The sequence below is a fragment of the Emydura macquarii genome, unplaced genomic scaffold, assembly GCF_026122565.2.
Source record: "Emydura macquarii macquarii isolate MOO-44397 ecotype Brisbane River unplaced genomic scaffold, CSIRO-AGI_Emac_v2 contig_318, whole genome shotgun sequence".
NCBI classification, from domain to species: domain Eukaryota; kingdom Metazoa; phylum Chordata; order Testudines; family Chelidae; genus Emydura; species Emydura macquarii.
The window spans coordinates 14,569,457-14,589,078 of NW_027130455.1; the positions used below are offsets into that span (position 1 = coordinate 14,569,457).

At 46.0% G+C, this 19,622-nt stretch overlaps 1 pseudogene; it reads right to left on the reverse strand.

Annotated features, from left to right (window-relative positions):
* Nucleotides 1–14,063: 14,063 nt before the first annotated feature.
* Nucleotides 14,064–17,386, reverse strand: LOC137165986 (uncharacterized; annotated as a pseudogene).
* Between the last annotated feature and the right edge of the window lie 2,236 nt (nucleotides 17,387–19,622).

Here is a 19,622-nt window from a genome sequence, read left to right on the forward strand (position 1 = left end):
AGGCACTGATCTGTAGTGCCTATGCCTTAATCTGGTCTAGAGTGGGAGTTTACTAGCCAGGCAATGGCAATTTAAAAAGCCTTGTCCTCAGCTCCCATAACTCTTACCCTTGGTGTTGGGGTCAGTTCTATTGTCCCAGAAGAGTGTGGCCGGTGCAGAACTATTTGGACAGGGAGATAATGTAGGTCTCCTGGATAGCTCATGCCCACTCCGGGGAGAGCTTTGAAGATTAACATCATGACCTTGAACTGGATCAAATATTCATTGCAGAGCCTGTCATGTTGTGTTCCTGCTTCCTAGTGTTGCTAGGCAGGCATGCCACCAAGTTCTAGATCAGTTGAAGATTTCTCAGGGTTTGCCTATTCACTCTCATACATGGGGCACTGCAGCAACCTCTCTTGGAGGTATCAGTGACGGGACCCCTTGGCAGTACTGTGTGAAGTCAGTACAGTGACCAGTGGCAAGTGAGCGTCTATCTGTCCTTTTGGAAGGTAAGTTGTGAGATTTAACAAAGTGAGTGTCAAATTTTCTGCTGGTGTAAATGGTCACAACTGGAGTGATTTCAGTGGAGTTTTTTTTTCATTTACATCAACTGAGAATTTGACCCCAAGTTGTAGTAAAGAATTTCGAGATCCTCAGATTTTTCAACAAATAAATCAAATTCTACTTTGTTACACTAGTGAAGATCCACTGCTCTCTATTTATACCAGTGTAGAAGAGAACAGTATTTGCCTCTCTCTCTCTTTGTGCATATTTTTGTGATGAAATCAGCTCCTGGATTAGCAGTGTAGTTACCACTTTAGTAAGATGTGCTCCTGTGGATTGAAGGTCAGTTTCAGGTTCCTTGTTTTGGAATTTTATGCCCTTTCATGTTTAATTAACTTTTGTGTAAGATGACAGAAATGTTCCACGTAAATTGCTGTTCCTGACACAGAGGAGAACAATGACCTCTTTTAGCTCAGTTATGCAATGACACGTATCATAGAATCATAGAATCATAGAATATTAGAGTTGGAAGGGACCTCAGGAGGTCATATGACTTGCTACAATCACTGCTGAAAGACTGTGGCATCTTGCAACAGGCATGAACAGATCTAGCCATCAAGGCACTGATGAGAAGACAAAACTCCTTATAAGCAAATGTTCTAGAGTATAGTTAATAGCACAGTGGATTGTAGCATGTACAGCTGTGATAAGCATCTAGACCTGAGCAGTTGCTATAAAGATATAAGAACATAAGAATGACCATACAGGTCAGTGGTCCATCTAGCCCAGCATCCTGTCTTGCAACAGTGGCCAATGCCAGGTTCTTCAGCAGGAATGAACTGAACAGGCAATCATGAAGTGATCCATCCCCTTCCCCATTCCCAGCTTCTGGCAAACAGCAATCCCTACCCATCCTGGCTAATAGCCATTGGTGGACCTATCCTCTATGAACTTATCTAGATCTTTTTTTAACCCTGTTATAGTCTTGGCCTTCACAACATCCTCTGGCAAGGAGTTCCACAGGTTGACTGTGCGCTGTGTGAAGAAATACTTCCTTTTGTTTGTTCTAAACCTGCTGCCTATTAACTTCATTTGGTGATCTCTAGTTTTTGTGTTGTGAGAAGGAGTAAATAACACTTCCTTATTCACTTTTTCCACACCAATCATGATTTTATAGACCTCTATTATAACCCCCCCTTAGTTGTCTCTTTTCCAAGCTGAAAAGTCCCAGTCTTATTAATCTCTCCTCATATGGAAGCTTTTCCCTACCCCTAATCATTTTTGTTACCCTTTTCTGCCACTTTTCCAATTCCGTTATATGCCTCCCCTGACATCTAACCACTCCATGGTGGCTGTACCACCAGCATGTTGATGGCTGCTCCAAATGGAAACGTGTCCATTGGTCTCGAAGCAAAAGAGTTACTTTTTTGAAGTTTGCCTAATAAATGTTAAAAGACCTCAGTCCTATTTGCATGATCTTGTAAAGAAATATATTCCCTGCATTTCCAAGCTCATAAATACTTGACCAGTATGAGAAGAGCTCTGAAACCGGTTATAATCTATTCAAGCAAAGATCTGTGAAATAATGGTCTGCAAGATGTTCCCTTGATACAAAGCCCTGTAGTGTAGGTGGATCTTGTTTCCGCCTGCATTAAAATGCATCAGCGTTTATGCATTCTAGGACTGTTTAGAAGCCATATGAGTGCAGTGTGTATTGAACTGAAGGCAAAGTATTTGGGACTTTATTAGCATTTGCTAATAACTTCTGGAGCCCTTGAATACTATTTCCCCTGGAGAAACTGGGAGCGGGCAACGGTTTCCATGATGACTTGTAAACTAGATCAGAGTGTGCTATAGAACTGACTTTTATGTGCTCATTTATGAAGTGATGCCAGGTTCTCCGCTCGGCCTGGCTCCTTCGAGACCCTTGCTAGGCAGGGTCTGGAATGTGCGGGGAAAGCCTGCCAAAAGTGCTAATGTCGGGATGCAGAGTGAGGTAGATGGCTGCTCACCAGGGAGCAGGGAGGGATTGATTCAGAGGGACAGGCAGGAGTACAAATGTGTAATTCTGCCAGAGCATGTGCCACTACAGGGTGCAGCCCAAACAGGGAGTGTTCTTTTCACTAGTTTTCCTCCTCAGAGTTTTGTCGCCTCCATCCAGACTGAGATACTTACCCCATGCCAGGCCCGAAGGAGTTAAAAGGCAATATTGGGCCCAGGTAGCCCTTCCCTCCAGGCCTGCCAAGCCTGCTCTGACTAGGAGGAGCAAGTAAAAAAGAGCTCAGAAGCCCAGCCAAAAGGTGGTGGAAAGGCTTCAGGAAAGAAGAATCCTTCTTTGAGGCGAAGTCTACCCCCCACACTTACTTCGGTGTTGCTCAGGGGTGTGAAAAATCCATACGTCATAGTTATATCGACCTAGCTCAGGGTGACCAGATAGCAAGTCTGAAAAATTAGGAGGGGTTGGGGTGGGAGGGTAACAGGCGCCTATATAAGACAAAGTCCTGAATATCGGGACTGTCTCTATAAAATCGGGATATCTGGTCACCCGAACCTAACTCCCTGTGTCGACTGCACCATGTCGATGGGAGAGCTTCTCCCGCTGACATAGCTACTGCCTCTCATGGAGGTGGAGTAACTAAGCCGATGGGAGAGCTCTCTCCTGTCAGTTTAGAGCATCTTCATCAAAGTGCTACAGCATTTGTAATGTAGACCTGATCTGCGAAGGTGAGCCTCAGAGGGGCCCACAAGGTGAAGAAGGCCTTCTCCAATCACCACCTACAGGTCTTTGTTGTTGTTGTTGAGAGACTGACTGTCTGGATTACAGGAGCCATGCCCCAAATTGAAGGGACCTAGTGGTGGGAAGTAGTTCAGGGAAGCAAACTTGGATTTACGGCAGGGAGGACCCTGCCGGTGTTGATTCCCACAGGGCCCTGGGCTGGGGCCAAGTGGAGAGGGAGGGACCGGGTCCCCCTACTACACCGCCTTATGAGCTGATACCCAGATGCACGTGGAAAGCCAAAGATTCCCAGTTTAAGATTAGGAATAGATATCTCTACTTCCCTGACGGAGAGCAAGCGGCTGGAAGTTGGGTGCACGAGGCTGCCCTGCCCTCTGAGCCGCCTATCACATCAGCTCTGGAGTATCTCTTCAGCTGGTGCAAATCAGCTTAGCTTCATTAACTACAGTGACTCCACTGTCTTCAATGGGTCTACACTCATTTACACCACCTGAAGCTTTGACTCTATGGAATTGTGTCTTACTTTCCTTCTAATCCTGCCTGTTATCAGGCATATTACTACAGTGTCATAACCTGCTGTTCCTGGCGAACACAAGTGGCTCATGGTGTCACTGGATGGAGTGGAATGGTACAAAAACAGACACTCTGGTTTTCTCCCGGCTGGGCCCCCAGCTAATGTGATTATTGATACAAGGAAAGGTGGAGTTTGGGCTTTTCAAACTAATATGCTTTCATGAATACAAACAGTGCCCCTCGTACTCTGATTGGCCATAACCCATCTCTAACATCCATTCAGATTGAACCTGATAGAAGTACAACTGATCTGAGACAAGGAACAACATGCCCAGCTCATGCTGTTGGGCCAGGGATGCTTGAGGACCAGTTTGTCCTACCCCTAGGTTACAACCCAGTGTACTCTCAGTGTGGTCCCTTGCTGCATGTTTGATTTAATTTAATTAAAACATTCTTGTCTAGCCAAGGTGTGGCCTATGACATATCTTAAAGAAAGAAGAAAACTCTCCAAAAAAAGTTAGGCTGCTTTGAATGGATGCCTTCCTATGCAGAACATGGAAGGCATTTATCTTTCCACTACAATTTTTCTTTCTTTCCTTTTGCCCCCACCCCCACCCCTACCTCTGGTCTTTGTTACACATTGTCCCCCTAAGCAGAGCCTTAGAGTTGAACTTCCAACCCACAATGCGAAACATATCTACCTGCCCATCCTTATGTGGTACCCAGTAAAGAGTTAAACAGCTCTCAGGAATTGCTAGGTAACAATGACCTGCCTTGGTGGCATGGTCAGCGAATGACAGTGTTCTGATAATGTAATTCTTCTGTCTAATGCTTCGCTAGCTGTGTCCTGTCACTCAGTATCCTACTGAGGTGCAGTTCTATGGGTAGGTCAGAAATGACTCTGGTCCCTCCCCCTCACCCCCTAAGGCTGCTTTGAGATGCTCCAGTGTGGGATGACACAGGGATTCCCTTGGTGAAGTTCCACCACCCTAAAGCAATTTCTGGATGGCAGAATAGCACTTGGGAAGCCACTGCAGCTGGGCACCCTATTTTGCACATGCAAAAGATGTCCAAGTACACACATGCACCTTCACTGAGTGCATAGTTACAGAACTGGCACATACAAACTGTTATTTTGCACACACAAATGGGTCATTGGGTGCATGATCATACCCACTGATGCCTTAAATTTGGCCATTTATGGCCACAAATGCAGTAGTTATATGTGTGTAATGCGGCATCTTTGGAGGGGTCATTGGAATTGGGGATCAAACACGGGATTTCTGGATCAAAAAGCATGAACGTCTATTGCCTACGCTAAAAGACCTAAACTGCATAATCACAAAGCTCGTAGTGGAATCATGTGTGGCTGAGCCATCAGTGGGAGACAGAGCACCACACTGTGTACAAAGTCATGGGACCCACCCCCCTGCTGACAACACAGCCAGAGGCACTGTGCAAATGTGGGTGCACATTGCTGGCATATGGGCATCCTCTTTTTTGAGAAGACGGTCTGAGAAGAACTCCTGCTAGTAGAGATGAGAGAGCAGAGATTACATTTACCTGTTTATTGGGCAACTTTCACAAAACAGCAAAGTGCCAAACAACACAGCCCAAGTCCAAAACTTTAGAGAGAGAGTTTCAAAAGCACCTAAGAGATTTGGGTGTATAAATGCCACTGAAGGTCAATTACCCTTGTGCTCTTAAATCCCTTAGACATTTAAAAAAAATCTTTTCCTTAAATATCCATTAAAGGACCAACAGACCAAGGCTAATGCTAGCAAAGCTAAGTACCCCGAGTTCGGCACTGAAATCCACACTCACACACCAAAGCAAGTGACTTCACTGGAAGGGGCAGGACAGGGATCTTGCAAGGTCGTCTAGTCCAGTCCCCTGCACTCAAGGCAGGACTATGTAATAACTAGACCGTCCCTGACAGGTGTTTGTCTAACCTGCTCTTAAAAATCTCCAATGATGGAGATTCCACAACCTCCCCAGGCAATTTATTCCAGTGATTAACTACCCTGACAGTTGGGAAGTTTTTTCCTAATGTCCAACCTAAACCACCCTTGCTGCAACTTAAGTCCATTGCTTCTTGTCCTGTCCTCAGAGGTTAAGGAGAACAATTTCTCTCCCTATTCCTTGTAACAACCTTTCATGTCCTTGAAAACTGTTATCATGTCCCCTTTCAGTCTTCTCCTCTCCAGACTAAACAAACCCAATTGTTGCAATCTTCCCTCATAGGCCATGTTTTCTAGACCTTTAATCATTTTTGTTGCTCTTCTCTGGATTTTTTCCAATTTGTCCACATCTTTCCTGAAAAGTGGCACCCAGAACTAGACACAATACTCCAGCTGAGGTCTAATCAGCGCGGAGTAGAGCATGTGTCTCATGTCTTGCTTACAACACTCCTGCTAATACATCCCAGAATGATGTTTGCTTTCTGTGCAACTGTGTTACAGTTGCCTCCTATTTAGCTTGTGATCCACCATGACCTCCAGGTCCCTTTCAGCAGTGCTGCTCCCTACGCAGACATTTCCCATTTTGGGCGTGTGCAACGGATTGTTCCTTCCTAACTGGAGTACTTAGCATTTGTCCTTATTGGATTTCATCTTATTTACTTCAGACCCATTTCTCCAGTTTGTCCAGGTCATTTTGAATTTTAATCCCATCCTCCAAAGTACTTGCAGCCCCTCCCGGACTGGAGATTCTTCTAGCCTGAATTAGTCCAAGCAACAATTTCTCTCTGCAGCTGATGCAATATACACGTGTGTATATTACATGTATACACAATATGTGTGTGTTACTGGTACCTATTTTAAAGTGATGTCACAGGTGCCTAGAGCATATGGCTACGTGCCCTCTTCAATGTTTGTATGAATCTAAATACTTGAAAAGGAGAGGGAGGGACAGTGCTGAGATACTGCATGTGCTTGGCAGCATCTGCCTGTAGGCTGCTGCCCTCCTACGGCAAGTCACAGGGGCATCCCCTCCATTCTCAGCCAGCATCTCGGGAAGGAACACACTGCATTTCTGAGATGATGAGCCAAGGTTTGACGGTGATACCTGCTGCTAAAATGATAGCCTTCAAAACCCAACGTGCTAGCTCACTATGTGAAGCTAAAAATCACAGTTCCTTAGAAAATCAGCAGCCTGAGGCATGAATCATCTCTGGTCTGCGAGGCAGCGTTTCTTTCATGCAAAGGGACTGTGCACAGCTGAAAGAGTGATTGTCATTCTCAGGTTGCATGTGCCATTGTTGTTGCTGAACAGTAATTTCCCCGGGCTATACGGTTGGCTCTCCAGTGCGCCTCTTCCTAATGACAGAGGGCTTCTTCAAGAGCTTGTGTATCTTGGCAACAACTTGGAAGCTCAATGTTTAAAATGAGGCTATATTCATTTCAGCAACTCTGCTGAAACTCTGCATCTGTTGCCAGGACTGGAAAGTGAATCCACAGGGCAAGTGCCACGTGCTTGCTTCTATTATCAGCATCCTTCTAGCACGCTCCTTTATTGCCTGCCATCCTGAAGTCTCTGGTGTTATCCTTCCACTCCTATCTGCCCAGAACACTCTTCATGCCCAAGAGAGACAAGCTGTGACTCCATCCATAAATAGCTCCTGGTAAGAGGAGGATGCTAGGCAGGACCATGGTACTGGCACTGAAATTTGGTCTCGTAGTCCTTCCATGATCATAATTCCTTCCTTCACTGAATGGAGCCCAGTGTTTCAGCAAGGCCAGATTCAGGTTGGCTTTATAAGTGCCCTTGGAGTGATTGGGAATAAAGATTTTTCCGTTTTAAAAGGCTTTTCATCCCCTTCCCCTGCTAAGACAGTAATGGCCAAGATTCTCAAATGGGATTAGCGTTTCTGGGTTGCCCAACTTGAGACATCTTAACAGGGCCTGACTTTCAGGCAAGAGCTGAGCTCCCACTTTCGGAAAATCAGGTCCCTTTAAAATGTCTCCAATGGGGCGCCTGAAGCAGTCCAAAATCCCGACTCACTTTTGAAAATCATGACCTTTATTGTTAATCAGTAGCTTACACGGACATAGCTCTTTTCACTCAGAGAGTGCTCAAAGCCCTTTGTGTACATGCAGCACTATACTGCGCGGTGGAAGGCAGTAAAATAGCAACCACGTGCTCCATCACTAGGGTGCCTAACCTAGGTCCTGATCCTGAAACCCTTGTTCGGGTGAGTAAACCTTGCTCAACTGAGTTATCTTGTTGACTTCTCGCACGGTTAAGAATAATTTATGTCAATAAGGGTGTCACAGGGTGGCTGGCCCCAGCAAATGAAGTCATCCTGCACCTCTGTACCCAAAGCAGGTGCTCTCATTTGGCCAGTTCATAGGCTGGGACAGTGCCTGGGGGCGACAAAAGATCAGGAGGCTTGGTGGGGGAGAAGTCTTAGTGAGTCAGAGCAGGTTAGTTCAGTCAGGAAGGGCAGGTAGGTGGGGGACTGGAGGCATCTTGGAGGGAGGCAGAAGGTGGTTCCTGGGAGAAGACTGAAAGCAGGAGACCAGCAAAAGGAATTTGCTGGCTGGTGTCCCCAACTTGAGGGCTGGGGAGAGCTGAAGGCCAAGGAGCAGCAGAGGGCCTTACCAGCTGATATCTCCAGAGCTGGACCGAGAGGAACCGTGAGAAGGCCAAGGGGAGTGAGGGAATCTCCCCTGAGAAGGATGCTCCCAGCAGAGAAGCTGTGGGGATTCTTGATGAGAAGAGGGGGGTTGCATCCCAGAAGGAACAGTGAGGGTGGCTAACCTGGGACAAGGACAGGAAAGGACTGGGCATGGTCACCGGTGCTAGTGTATGGTATAGAAGGCATCGACAGGTGACGTCTTGAGTTTTAATGACTGTTTGCACTGGGGTAAGAAATGAACTGCATGTTTGGAACTTTTGTTATGGACTATTTGAACAGCCCCAAAGAGGGGTAGTATTGAGCCAAGAAAGCCTGAAGAGAAGTTACTGGGTCACCTGAGAAGGGAAACTGAGGCAGGAGTGCCTGTCATGCCACAGCCTGCCACAGGAGAGTGCTCCTGGTGGGGCTGCTCTATGACGAAGCATTACAAGACCAGGCCGGTAGATTATAAGCATGGTGGGGCAGGAAGCAAATTTTCAAACTTGGATGTCTAAAGTCAGCCACCTAAACCAACAGGAAGGCTCTGAAATAAAAGTGGTCTGTTTTTCAAAGATGCTGACAACTGCAATTTCAAACTGTAGCCAAGTGGGAGCTGGAAGCTCTTGTGGCTTCTGAAAAAAAGGTTGGAACAGTTCAGGGCAACTGCATCTCTATTCTCTGCATAGTCGGAGGTGGGGAATTTGCATTCATCTCTCCATAGATATTCCCCAAGAAAACTGCTTAGCACATTGTGTTCCAAAATGTTCCAGACAATGGCACATTGTTCAATATAGTCCCTTGAACCCGCAGGTCTCACATTTCTCATATCTCCCTGTAGACCATGAAATTTCAGCTAGGCTGGGCCTACTTATAAAATTAAACTACCAAATTAATAAATTACATATTGCAAAGTATGTGAAATGGTGGCTGGAGTCCCTTTTGAAAAGAGGTGGTTGTTTCTCATTGCAACACACCCATGCTGTCTTTCCATTCTCAAAGTGTGTCTGGTCTTTCATTAAGATAACTGTTTATTAATTGCCTCTTGTCTGGACCATTTTCTCTAATGAACTTATCCTCTGGGAGTAACTCATCTATGCAGTAAACAGAAATGTGTTAAATGCAGGGCATGCTAGATCTCCATGGCTCCAGACCTCTGAAAATACCTTACGATCAAAGCCCATGGCTGGATGCCACCTCAGGTATTGCTCAATTTAATCACAACAACCCCAATACCCCTTTGTTTGAAGGGTGGAACACTGAAACTAAACAACACATCTAGGTAGCTAGCGCCTTTTCACTAAGTAAAGCACATGAGTCTCTCCCTCTTGTATTGTTTTCTGGAATTCCTTTGTTTACTCATGTAAATTACCAGAATGCTTTGAAAAACATTGGATTTAAGACTATAAAAAGAGAAGCAATGGAGCTGGAAAAAGGCAAGGCAAGACAAGCAAGCTTCAAGAGTAAAGTATCACTCTGGACAAGAAACTGACAAGACCTGCCATCTTGCCCAGATGTCTTCTGAGACAGGTTCTCGGGGAAAGCTGCTAAGAAACCATCGTCGCCTCTTGCCTGTATTGGTGAGGATAATTGCTTTTGCAGCGAAAATATACTGAACTTTTGGTTTGGGGGCTCATCTTATATGTTTATAGGTATAGTAATTAAAGCCTTTCTGTCATTATCGAACAAGAGTCATGTCAATTCCTAAGCACACTAGTAGCAGATCCCAGTCTGTGAGTTAACACTCCCCTCTCAAGAAGTGAAATACAATTGCAGCCCACAATACTACATAAATCATTCCTTTAATCCAACGGACCCCAAAGATACTTCAGCTTAATTCTATAAGGTCTCTCCAGGATAATGCAGGAAATTGCCATGTCTGCCACACAGTTCACTTTTATTTAGGAACTTCAGTATGGATTTAAGTCTTTAAGCACTGAAGTTAGAAAGTATTGCGCTGTGTCATTTATCTGTCTGTGAACCTCACTGCACAACTGTGGTCATAATAATAATAAACCTGCTCATCAAGGCTCCTAGCCTGGATTCTGGAGTAATTTTAGAGAATGACTGGCTTTGGGAAAACAACAACTAGAGCTGCTAACATTAACAGCTGATCTCTTTATCCCATGTACAGATTTGGTCACCACTGTGGCCACAGAAAAGGATTTATTTTTAGCCCTCCTTGTAGTGCAAAGCTTTCAGTTGTTGTAAAGACCTTTACTAAGGGGAAGGTAATGAGGGTCTGCTCTGAAGGGACCGACGTGCTGGGCTGTTCAAAGTGAGAGGGAGCTGTTCTAACCTGTATTTGTTGACTCAGTGGGTGCAGAAGTGAAGGAGGTTTGGTTAGCACCTTATGGTTTATTGTACAAGTCAGTCAAGCAACCTGCTCAGAGCTGACAGAGCTGATCCTGGGCAGGATCTGTAGAGTCAAAAGCTGGCTTTCCCTTTTATCATCTCTGTATGTGGCTGTCTAACTTCTCAGGCCTCTATAGGAATGAGTCTCCCCGGTATTCCAATGGACAGTGGTGACTGCAGCTCACTCTTGTCAGAGAATGTCATGACATCACATACAAACAGGCTGCTCTATCTATAGGCAAGCCAGGCATCCGGGTAAAAGATTTATGGGCAGCTGCCTAGGGCATGAGATTTGGCCCAGCCACCCTCTGTCATGGCACAGGTTGCAATGCCAGGTGTTCAGATATGGCCCTGCCACACCCTTCCCCCATCATGATGAAGGGGTGACTGGTCCAAATTTGAGAAGAGTAAAATGTAGAGTTTGGTAGTATGGGAACAGCTAGAATCCACATTGTGCTAGGTACAGTACAGATACATAGTAAGAGAACAGTTCCTGCCCCGAAGATCATACAGCCTAAACAGCAAGACAGACAAAGAGTGGGAGAAAAGAAGCACAGGTCATTTTATAGATGAGAAACCGAGGCACGTAGATGATTTGGTTAAGGTCATGTAAGGCATCTATAGCAAACTGGGGAATTGAACGCAGATCTTCTGAGCTGCAATCCAATGCCTTAAACACAAGACCTGAGCTTCAGCCACAAAATTCACATCCAGATCCAAGTTCTGAAAGCTCCAAAATTAAGGCATGCTAGGACCCAGGATTTTGGTTTCATCCATTATAAAGATTGGAGCCGGATCTGGGTAGCACAGTGTGGCAGCAAATCAATACCCAGGATGTTTTCCATTTCAAGGCTGTTTCATAGCAATGCTGATATCTGAGCTCTTGGAACCAACTCACTGAGGTGGGGACATGTGTGAATACCCTTTTCCATGTGTTTTACCAAACCAGGACCACATAAGGCTTTTCTCACTGTTAGCCTCTTCCTTTTATTCTGTTTGGGCTTTTAATAGATATTTTTCATACTGATTTCTTACCATTGTTCACAGATATTTTACACAGACTGTAAACTCAAGGAACTAGATTTTGCTCTCTGTGGCACTGGCATAAAATAGCAGTAACTCCACTGACTCAAATGCAGTTACTCCAGATTTTTTCTATGGTAACTGAGAACAAATCCAACCCCTTGGGTATATCTGAGCCAAGCTACATAAGAACATAAGAAAGGCTATATTAGGTCAGACCAATGGTCCATCTAGCCCAGTATTCTGTCTTCCAACAGTGGCCAAGGCCAGGTGCTTCAAAGGGAATGAAAAGAACAGGTAATCATCAAGTGATCCACCCCGTTGCCCATTCAGAGGAAAACAGAGGCTAGGGACACCTCAGGGCATGGTTTTGCATCCTGCCAATCCTGGCTAATAGCCATTGATGGACCTATCCTCCATGAATTCATCTAGTTCTTTTCTGAACCCTGTTATAGTCTTTGGCCTTCACAACATCCTCTGGCAAGTAGTTCCACAGGTTTTCTATGCATTGTTTGAAAAAATGCTTCCTTCTATCAGTTTTAAATCTGCTGCCTATTAATTTCATTTGGTGACCCCTAGTTCTTGTATTATGAGGAGTAAATAACACTTCCTTATTTACTTTCTTCACATCAGTCATGATTTTATAGACCTCTACCATATCTCCCTTTAGTCATCTCTTTTCCAAGCTGAAAAGTCCCAGTTGTATTAATCTTTCCTCATATGGAAGCTGTTCCATAGCCCTAATCATTTTAGTTGCCCTTTTCTGCACCTTTTCCAATATCAATATATCTTTTTTGAGATGGGGCAATCAGATCTGCACGCAGTATTCAAGATGTGGGCGTTCCATGACTTTATAAAGAGACAATATCATATTTTCTGTCTTGTTATCTATCCCTTTCCTAAGGGTTCCCAACATTCTGTTAGCTTTTTTGACTGCAACTGCATGTTAAGTGGATGTTTTCAGAGAACTATCCACAATGAGTCTAAGATCTCTTTCTTGAGTAGTAACAGCTAATTTAGACCCCATCATTTTATATGTATAGTTGGGATTATGTTTTCCAATGTGCATTACTTTGCATTTATCAACATTGAATTTCATCTGCCATTTTGTTGCTCATTCACCCAGTTTTGTGAGATCCTTTTGTAACTCTTCCTAGTCTGCTTTGGACTTAACTATCTTGAGTAGTTTTGTATCATCTGCAAATTTTTCCACCTCACTGTTTTCCAGATCATTTCTGAATATGTTGAACAGCACTGGTTCCAGTACCGATCTTTGGGGACACCACTATTTACCTTTCTCCATTCTGAAAACTGACCATTTATTCCTACTCTTTGTTTCCTATCTTTTAACCAGTTACTGATCCAGGAGAGGACCTTCCCTCTTACCCATTAGCGTATGCAGCACGTTTGATTAGGGTGTGCACCCAGGGAATCTTTATCAGGGATATCGTCGTCAATTTCACCGGTGGGCCACATTTGAATTTCCCGCCAGTGGAATTCTCGCCGCGTACCACTCTCCGCCGAGAAAACTCGCGAAGAATGGGATTTCGGCGGCAGTGCGCAGTGCCTTCTTTTCCACAGCAGCACTATTTCTCTTCCCATACACAGACAAAATGCGCACGCCTGCAGTATTTCGGCGGCGGCACTACCGGACCAAACCTGAGAGATTTGTGGAACACATATACAAGGTTTTACTCCCTAGCATTAGGGTGTGCCTGGGCACATCCGGCACACCCCGTGCGCACGCCTACGCTCTTACCCCATGACAGCTTACTCTGCTTAAGACCCTTTGGTGAGGGACCTTGTCAAAGGCATTCTGAAAATCTAAGTACACTATCTCCACTGGATCACCCTTGTCCACATACTTGTTGACCTTCTCAAAGAATTCTAGTAGATTGGTGAGGCATAATTTCCTTTTACAAAAACCATGTTCTTCCCCAACAAATCATGTTCATCTATGTGTTCTTTACCAATGTGGCTGGTACCGAAGTTAGGCTTATCAGCCTGTAATTGCCGGGATTGTCTCTGGAGCCTTTTTTAAAAATTGGCATCACCTTAGCTATCTTCTAGTCATCTGGTAAAGAAGCTGATTTCCATGATAGGTTACACACCACAGTTAGTAGTTCTGCAATTTCACATTTGAGCTCCTTCAGAACCCTTGGGTGAATACCACCTGGTCCTAATGACTCATTACTGTTTAATTTATCAATTTGTTCCAAAACCTCCTCTAATGACACCTCAATCTGGGACAATTCCTCAGATTTTTCACCTAAAAAGAATGGTTCAGGTTTGGGAATCTCCCTCACGTCCTCAGCCGTGAGGACCAATGCAAAGCTAAAAGAGACTCTTCACTGGGTCAGAAGCAGACAGCATGTAGACAATCGTCATGGTTTCTAAAAGATCAGGGAAGAGACTAACTCCAGGAACAGAGAGCAAATGAGCAGACAAAGTGCAAGCATGCTCTTAAATCCTTCTAATATTCATTGCTGCTGTAATATAATGTGCAAAAGTGGTGCAGCTTGCACTGACAGATGGAGACAGAAACAGTTATGTGCATTCATTAAAGGGGCAATGATATCATCTCCTCACACCACAATTTGCATGATTGAAAGCTGAGAAACAGCTACAGGTTTCAAGCAAAGCACGAGAGTAGCAATGTGTGGCTGGTTTCCTGGCAGTAACAGGAGTGAAGCTATAGCAGCGAGAACTGGAGATTAAACTAGCAGCACTGAGGCCTGGTCTACACTAGAGAGTTTTGTCGACAAAAGGCCACCTTTTGTCAACAAAACAATCCTGGTGTACACACTGCAATGACCCTTTTGTTGACAAAACTACCCTGTTTTGTCGACAAAATAAAACCACCCTGACAAGAGGCGTAGAGCTTTTTGCAACAAACTTTAAGCAACAAATCATCAGTGTAGACACTGCTGTATGTTTTTGTCACAGTAGTTGGCCTCCAGAAATGTCCCACAATGCCAATCCTGACCACTCTGGACATCCGTTTGCACTCCGCTGCTCTGCAGCTACCCGCCCTTCCCCCTTTGCAGTCGTGATAAGTTTGAAATTTTTATTCCACTTCCTGCTTGGTCGGCGTGGAGAGCTTGCATCTCATCTTCCCAGCTGACCATAGTGGCTCCACGCAGCAAACGCTCTCCCTCTTGGAGCACACTGGAGCTGCTGTAACCTGACCGGCGTTTGGGGGGAGTCAGCTGTGCAGTCCCAGCTCCGCTCTAGCCAAAGGAACTTTGATACCTACGGTCAGATTTCTCGCGCCATGGCAGAGAAGGGCTCTGAGTGGGACACGCCGCAGTGCTGAGCTAAATTCAAGGAGCTGCGGCAGAGCTACCACAAGGCCAGGAAGGCAAACCATCGCTCCAATGAGCTGCCGCTTCTACAAAGAGCTGGAATCCATCCTCAGCAGCGACCCCTCATCCACCCCAAGACACCTGTAGACACCTCCGTGGCCCCGGGACCACCAGATACTGGACTAAACCTCGACCAAGAGCTCATCAACGAGGAAGTGGGGCTGGAGGATGACCTGGAGCTGGGGAACAGTCTGTTTGCTGAGGAGCTGTTCTCAACCCAGGAAGGCTACAGCCAGCCCCAGGCCTTCAGCTCAGGCTCTCAGGTGCAGAAGAGGGGAGCTCTGGTAAGTGTTTGGAAGCTGATGCTGCTTATGTACTGGAGGCAGGGGGTCCTTAGCTTGGCTAAAACATACAGGTGCTTGAAGGGATAGAAATACATGGGAGTAGCTGTGTTTGCATGTGCTTTCCCGTTCCCTTGCACATCTAGGCAATATGGCTGAGAAGCACATTAATGCACACTGAGATTTCACAGGTATCCTCTGGTGTGACCCCGAGGAAACTTCTTGGAGGTACTCCACGATTCTCTCCCTCAGATTCCTGGCTGAGCAGCTGTGTTTCTACCCCCATTGTAGGTCACTTTCCCATGCCAATTGGCAATCACTTGAGCGGGAACCAAAGCAGCACACAGTCGTGCAGCATAGGGACCTGGTTTGAAGCTGCTCACATGGAGGAGATGCATCCTACCATCCTTGCGGACTCTAAGGAGTGAGATATCTGCTTCTATGGCCCCTGCCTGTGGAGATTGGTGGCACAATTGGAAATTTGTTTTCCCCATGTACCTGCATTTATGCCCCAAGCGAGCACCCACCCAGAACACAGAACCTAGACCTACTTGGATGGTCTGCCCTCCCCCCAACTCACCATCCTCAGGCTGATCAAGGAGCTGTGCTCTGCACAGGGGGCCCGTGAGAACGAGGTGCGTTTCACAGTGATTCATGTGTACTGTTAGGGCACTCACAATAATGGTTTTGTTCATTATTTCTTGTTCTTACACAAATGGGACCTTTGCAGCCAAAGCCCCTAGGCTGGTGGACAACTGATAAGGAAGCGACCCCGAAGAAGCAAGGAGGAGATATTCCAGGAACTCGCTTGTCCTCTGAGGCGTCCAAAAGAGAAAAAAGGGCATGGAGGCAATCAATGTCAGAATCTCAGAAGATGGACAGACAGGAACAGAAGGAAAACCAGGAGAGAATTTTAGCTGGCCATGAGCAAATGATCAAGGCCATGGAAGAGCTTCTAAAGACAACAGTGTCATTGCAGACACAGTTCATGCAAGCTCGCCCCCCCATCCCCCAGCCACAACAGAACTTCTTCCCTGCACTTCACCAGCTCCCCCTACACATTCAACAGTCACTTGGCACCTGCTCAGCCTGTTATTGAAGCGCTCCTTGTTGTTGTCCAGGTTGCTGTGTAAGGCATTAGTGGGTAGGCTAGGTCTCCCAGGATCACTGTAGGCATCTCAACATGCCCTATTGGAATCTTTTTGTCTGGAAAAAAAGTCCCTCCTTGTAGCTTCCAGTATAGACCAGTGTTCCTAAAGATACAAGCATCATTCAGCTTTCCTGACCAGCCTGCGTTGATGTCAGTGAAACACCCACGGTGATCCACAAGCGCCTGGAGTACCATAGAGAAGTACCCCTTCCTACTGATGTACGCTGTAGCAAGATGGTCCGGTGCCAAAATTGGGATACGTGTGCCATCTATTGCCCCGCCACAGTTAGGGAATCCCATTGCTGCGAAGCCATCCACTATTTCATGCACATTGCCCAGAGTCACAGTCCTTTGCAGCAGAATGCGATTAATGGCCCTGCACACTTGCGATCGCACAGCTCCAACGGTGGACTTGCTGACTCCAAAATGATTAGTGACTGACCGGTAGCAGTCTGGAGTTGCCAGCTTCCACACAGCGATTGCCACATGCTTCTCCACCAAGAGGGCAGCTCTCATTCTGGTGTCCTTGCGCCGCAGGGCAGGTGCCAGCTCCGCACAGAGTTCCATGAAGGTGGCTTTGCACATTCAAAAGTTCTGTAGCCACTGCTCGTCATCCCAGACCTGCAGAATGATGCGATCCCACCACGCAGTGCTTGTCTCACGCTCCCACAAGCAGCGGTTCACCCTGTACAGATGCTCCGTGAATGACAACAGTAATGCAGTGCTGTTTGTCTGCATGTCACTCAGCAAGTCAGGCTCCTCAGATTCCTGTTCCGATTTGGAGCTCATGATGTACTGCGCGACCAGCCGCGATGTATTCAGAACGCTGAAAGCAACTGTGGAGAGTAGCGCGGGATCCATCTTTTCAGGCAGAGATGGGGGACGCGCAGGAAACAGCAGGAAGCTGTTGAAAAAATGGAGTGAGTTGCTGCCAGCAATGCAATGAATGACGCCACGGAATGCACCATGGGACATTGAGCCAGCACCCATGCTGCTCCATGCTCCTCTCCCCCATCCCAGAATTCCTAGTGGCAGAAGCTGCTGAGTTGAACGGTGGGATAGTTGCCCACGATGCACTGCTCTCACTGCCAATATTACAGCACCAAGTGTGGATGCGTTTTTGCAACAAAATGAGTGCTGTGTGGAAGGGCGTGAGCACTATTATAGAGCTATTTTATTACTGAAAAAACTACCATCAACAAAACTTTCTAGTGTAGACAAGGCCTGAGAAGCTGAAGTTCATGAAATGATATTTACTTGAAGTTAAATAATTCAGCCACTAGATGTCTCTATCTGCTGTGTGGTCCCTGATGGTAAACAAGGCCAGATCAAGCTGGAAGGAACTGGAGTGGTGTGGAAGCCTGTTCCGTGGTGTCTGTGTGTATAGTTCTCTTGTTTAAGATAATCTGTGATTCCATCTATCACAGCTCAAGAACAGATGAGCTTCTCAAGTGATAAAAATACACCTCTAGGAGACCAAAGGAAGTTTCAGACCCTCTCTGCGAAGCCATACCCATACAAGTATCTATGTGCCAAGTACTGAGCTCTGTTTGCAGCCATGTAAAATTCTTACCTGCTCCAGGATTCAGTGTCCGGGAGATTCACTGAAGATTCACAATGGGAGGCACCAGCATAACTGAACAATTAAATGTGTGCAACTGTGCATGTGTCCGTGCATCTACCAGTGCAGGAGAGCATCTGTGTGGGTATCGCACCTTTGCGCAAGTGTGTGCACGTGTGGTGTGTGCATACGTGTGAACGTGTGCCTCAGAGGTATGTGTGTGTGTGTGTGTGTGCATATGGTGTGTGTGTGCCTATGTGTGAATTTCAGAGCCATTGACTATTATCTTTGAAAGCTCGTGACAAGTGGGGGAGGTCCCTGATGATTGGAAAAAGGCAAATATAGTGCCCATCTTCAAGAAAGGGAAGAAAGAGGATCCAGGGAACTACAGACCGGTCAGCCTCACCTCAATCCCTGGAGAAATGATGGAGCAGGTCCTGAAGAAATCCATTTTGAGGCACTTGGAAGACAGGAAGGAGATCAGGAACAGTCAACATGGATTCACCAAGGGCAAGTCATGCCTGACCAACCTGATTGCCTTCTATGAAGAGGTGACCGTCTCTGTGGATGTGGGGAAAGCAGTGGACGTGATATACCTTGACTTTAGCAAAGCTTTTGATATGGTCTGCCACAGTATTCTTATTAGCAAGTTAAAATAGTACAGGTTGGATGAATGGACTATAAAATGGACAGAGAACTGGCTAGATCATGTGAACAATGGCTCAATGTGCTGGTAGCTGGTTACAAGCGGAGTATCCCAGGGGTTGGTCCTGAGGCCAGTTTTGTTCAACATCTTCATTAATGATCTGGAGGATGGGGTAGATTGCACCTTCAGCAAGTTTGCAGATGACACTAAGCTAGAGGGAGTGGTAGATACCCTGGAAGGTAGGGATAGGATACAGAGTGACCTAGACAAATTGGATGATTGGGCCAAAAAAAATCTGATGAGGTTCAACAAAGACAAGTGCAGAGTCCTGCACTTAGGATGGAAGAATCCCATGCACAGCTACAGACTGGGGACCGACAAGTTAGGCAGCAGTTCTGCAGAAAAGGACCTGGAGGTTATGGTGGATAAGAAGCTGGATATGAGTCAGCAGTGTGCCCTGGTTGCCAAGAAGGCTAATAGCATATTGGGCTGCATTAGTAGGAGCATTGCCAGCAGATCGAGGGAAGTGATTATTCCCCTCTATTCAGCACTGGTGAGGCCGCATTTGGAGTATTGTGTCCAGTTTTGGGCTCTCCACTACAAAAAGGATGTGGACAAGTTGGAGAGAGTCCAGCGGAGGGCAACAAAAATGATTAGGGGGCTGGAGCACAGGACTTATGTGGAGAGGCTGAGGGAACTAGGCTTGTTTAGTCTGCAGAAGAAAAGAATGAGGGGAGATTTGATAGCAGGCTTTAACTACCCGAAAGGGGGTTCCAGGGAGGATGGGGCTAGGCTGTTCTCAGTGGTGGCAGATGACAGAACAAGGAGCAATGGTCTCAAGTTGCAGTGGAGGTGGTCTAAGTCGGATATTTGGAAAAAGTTTTTCACTA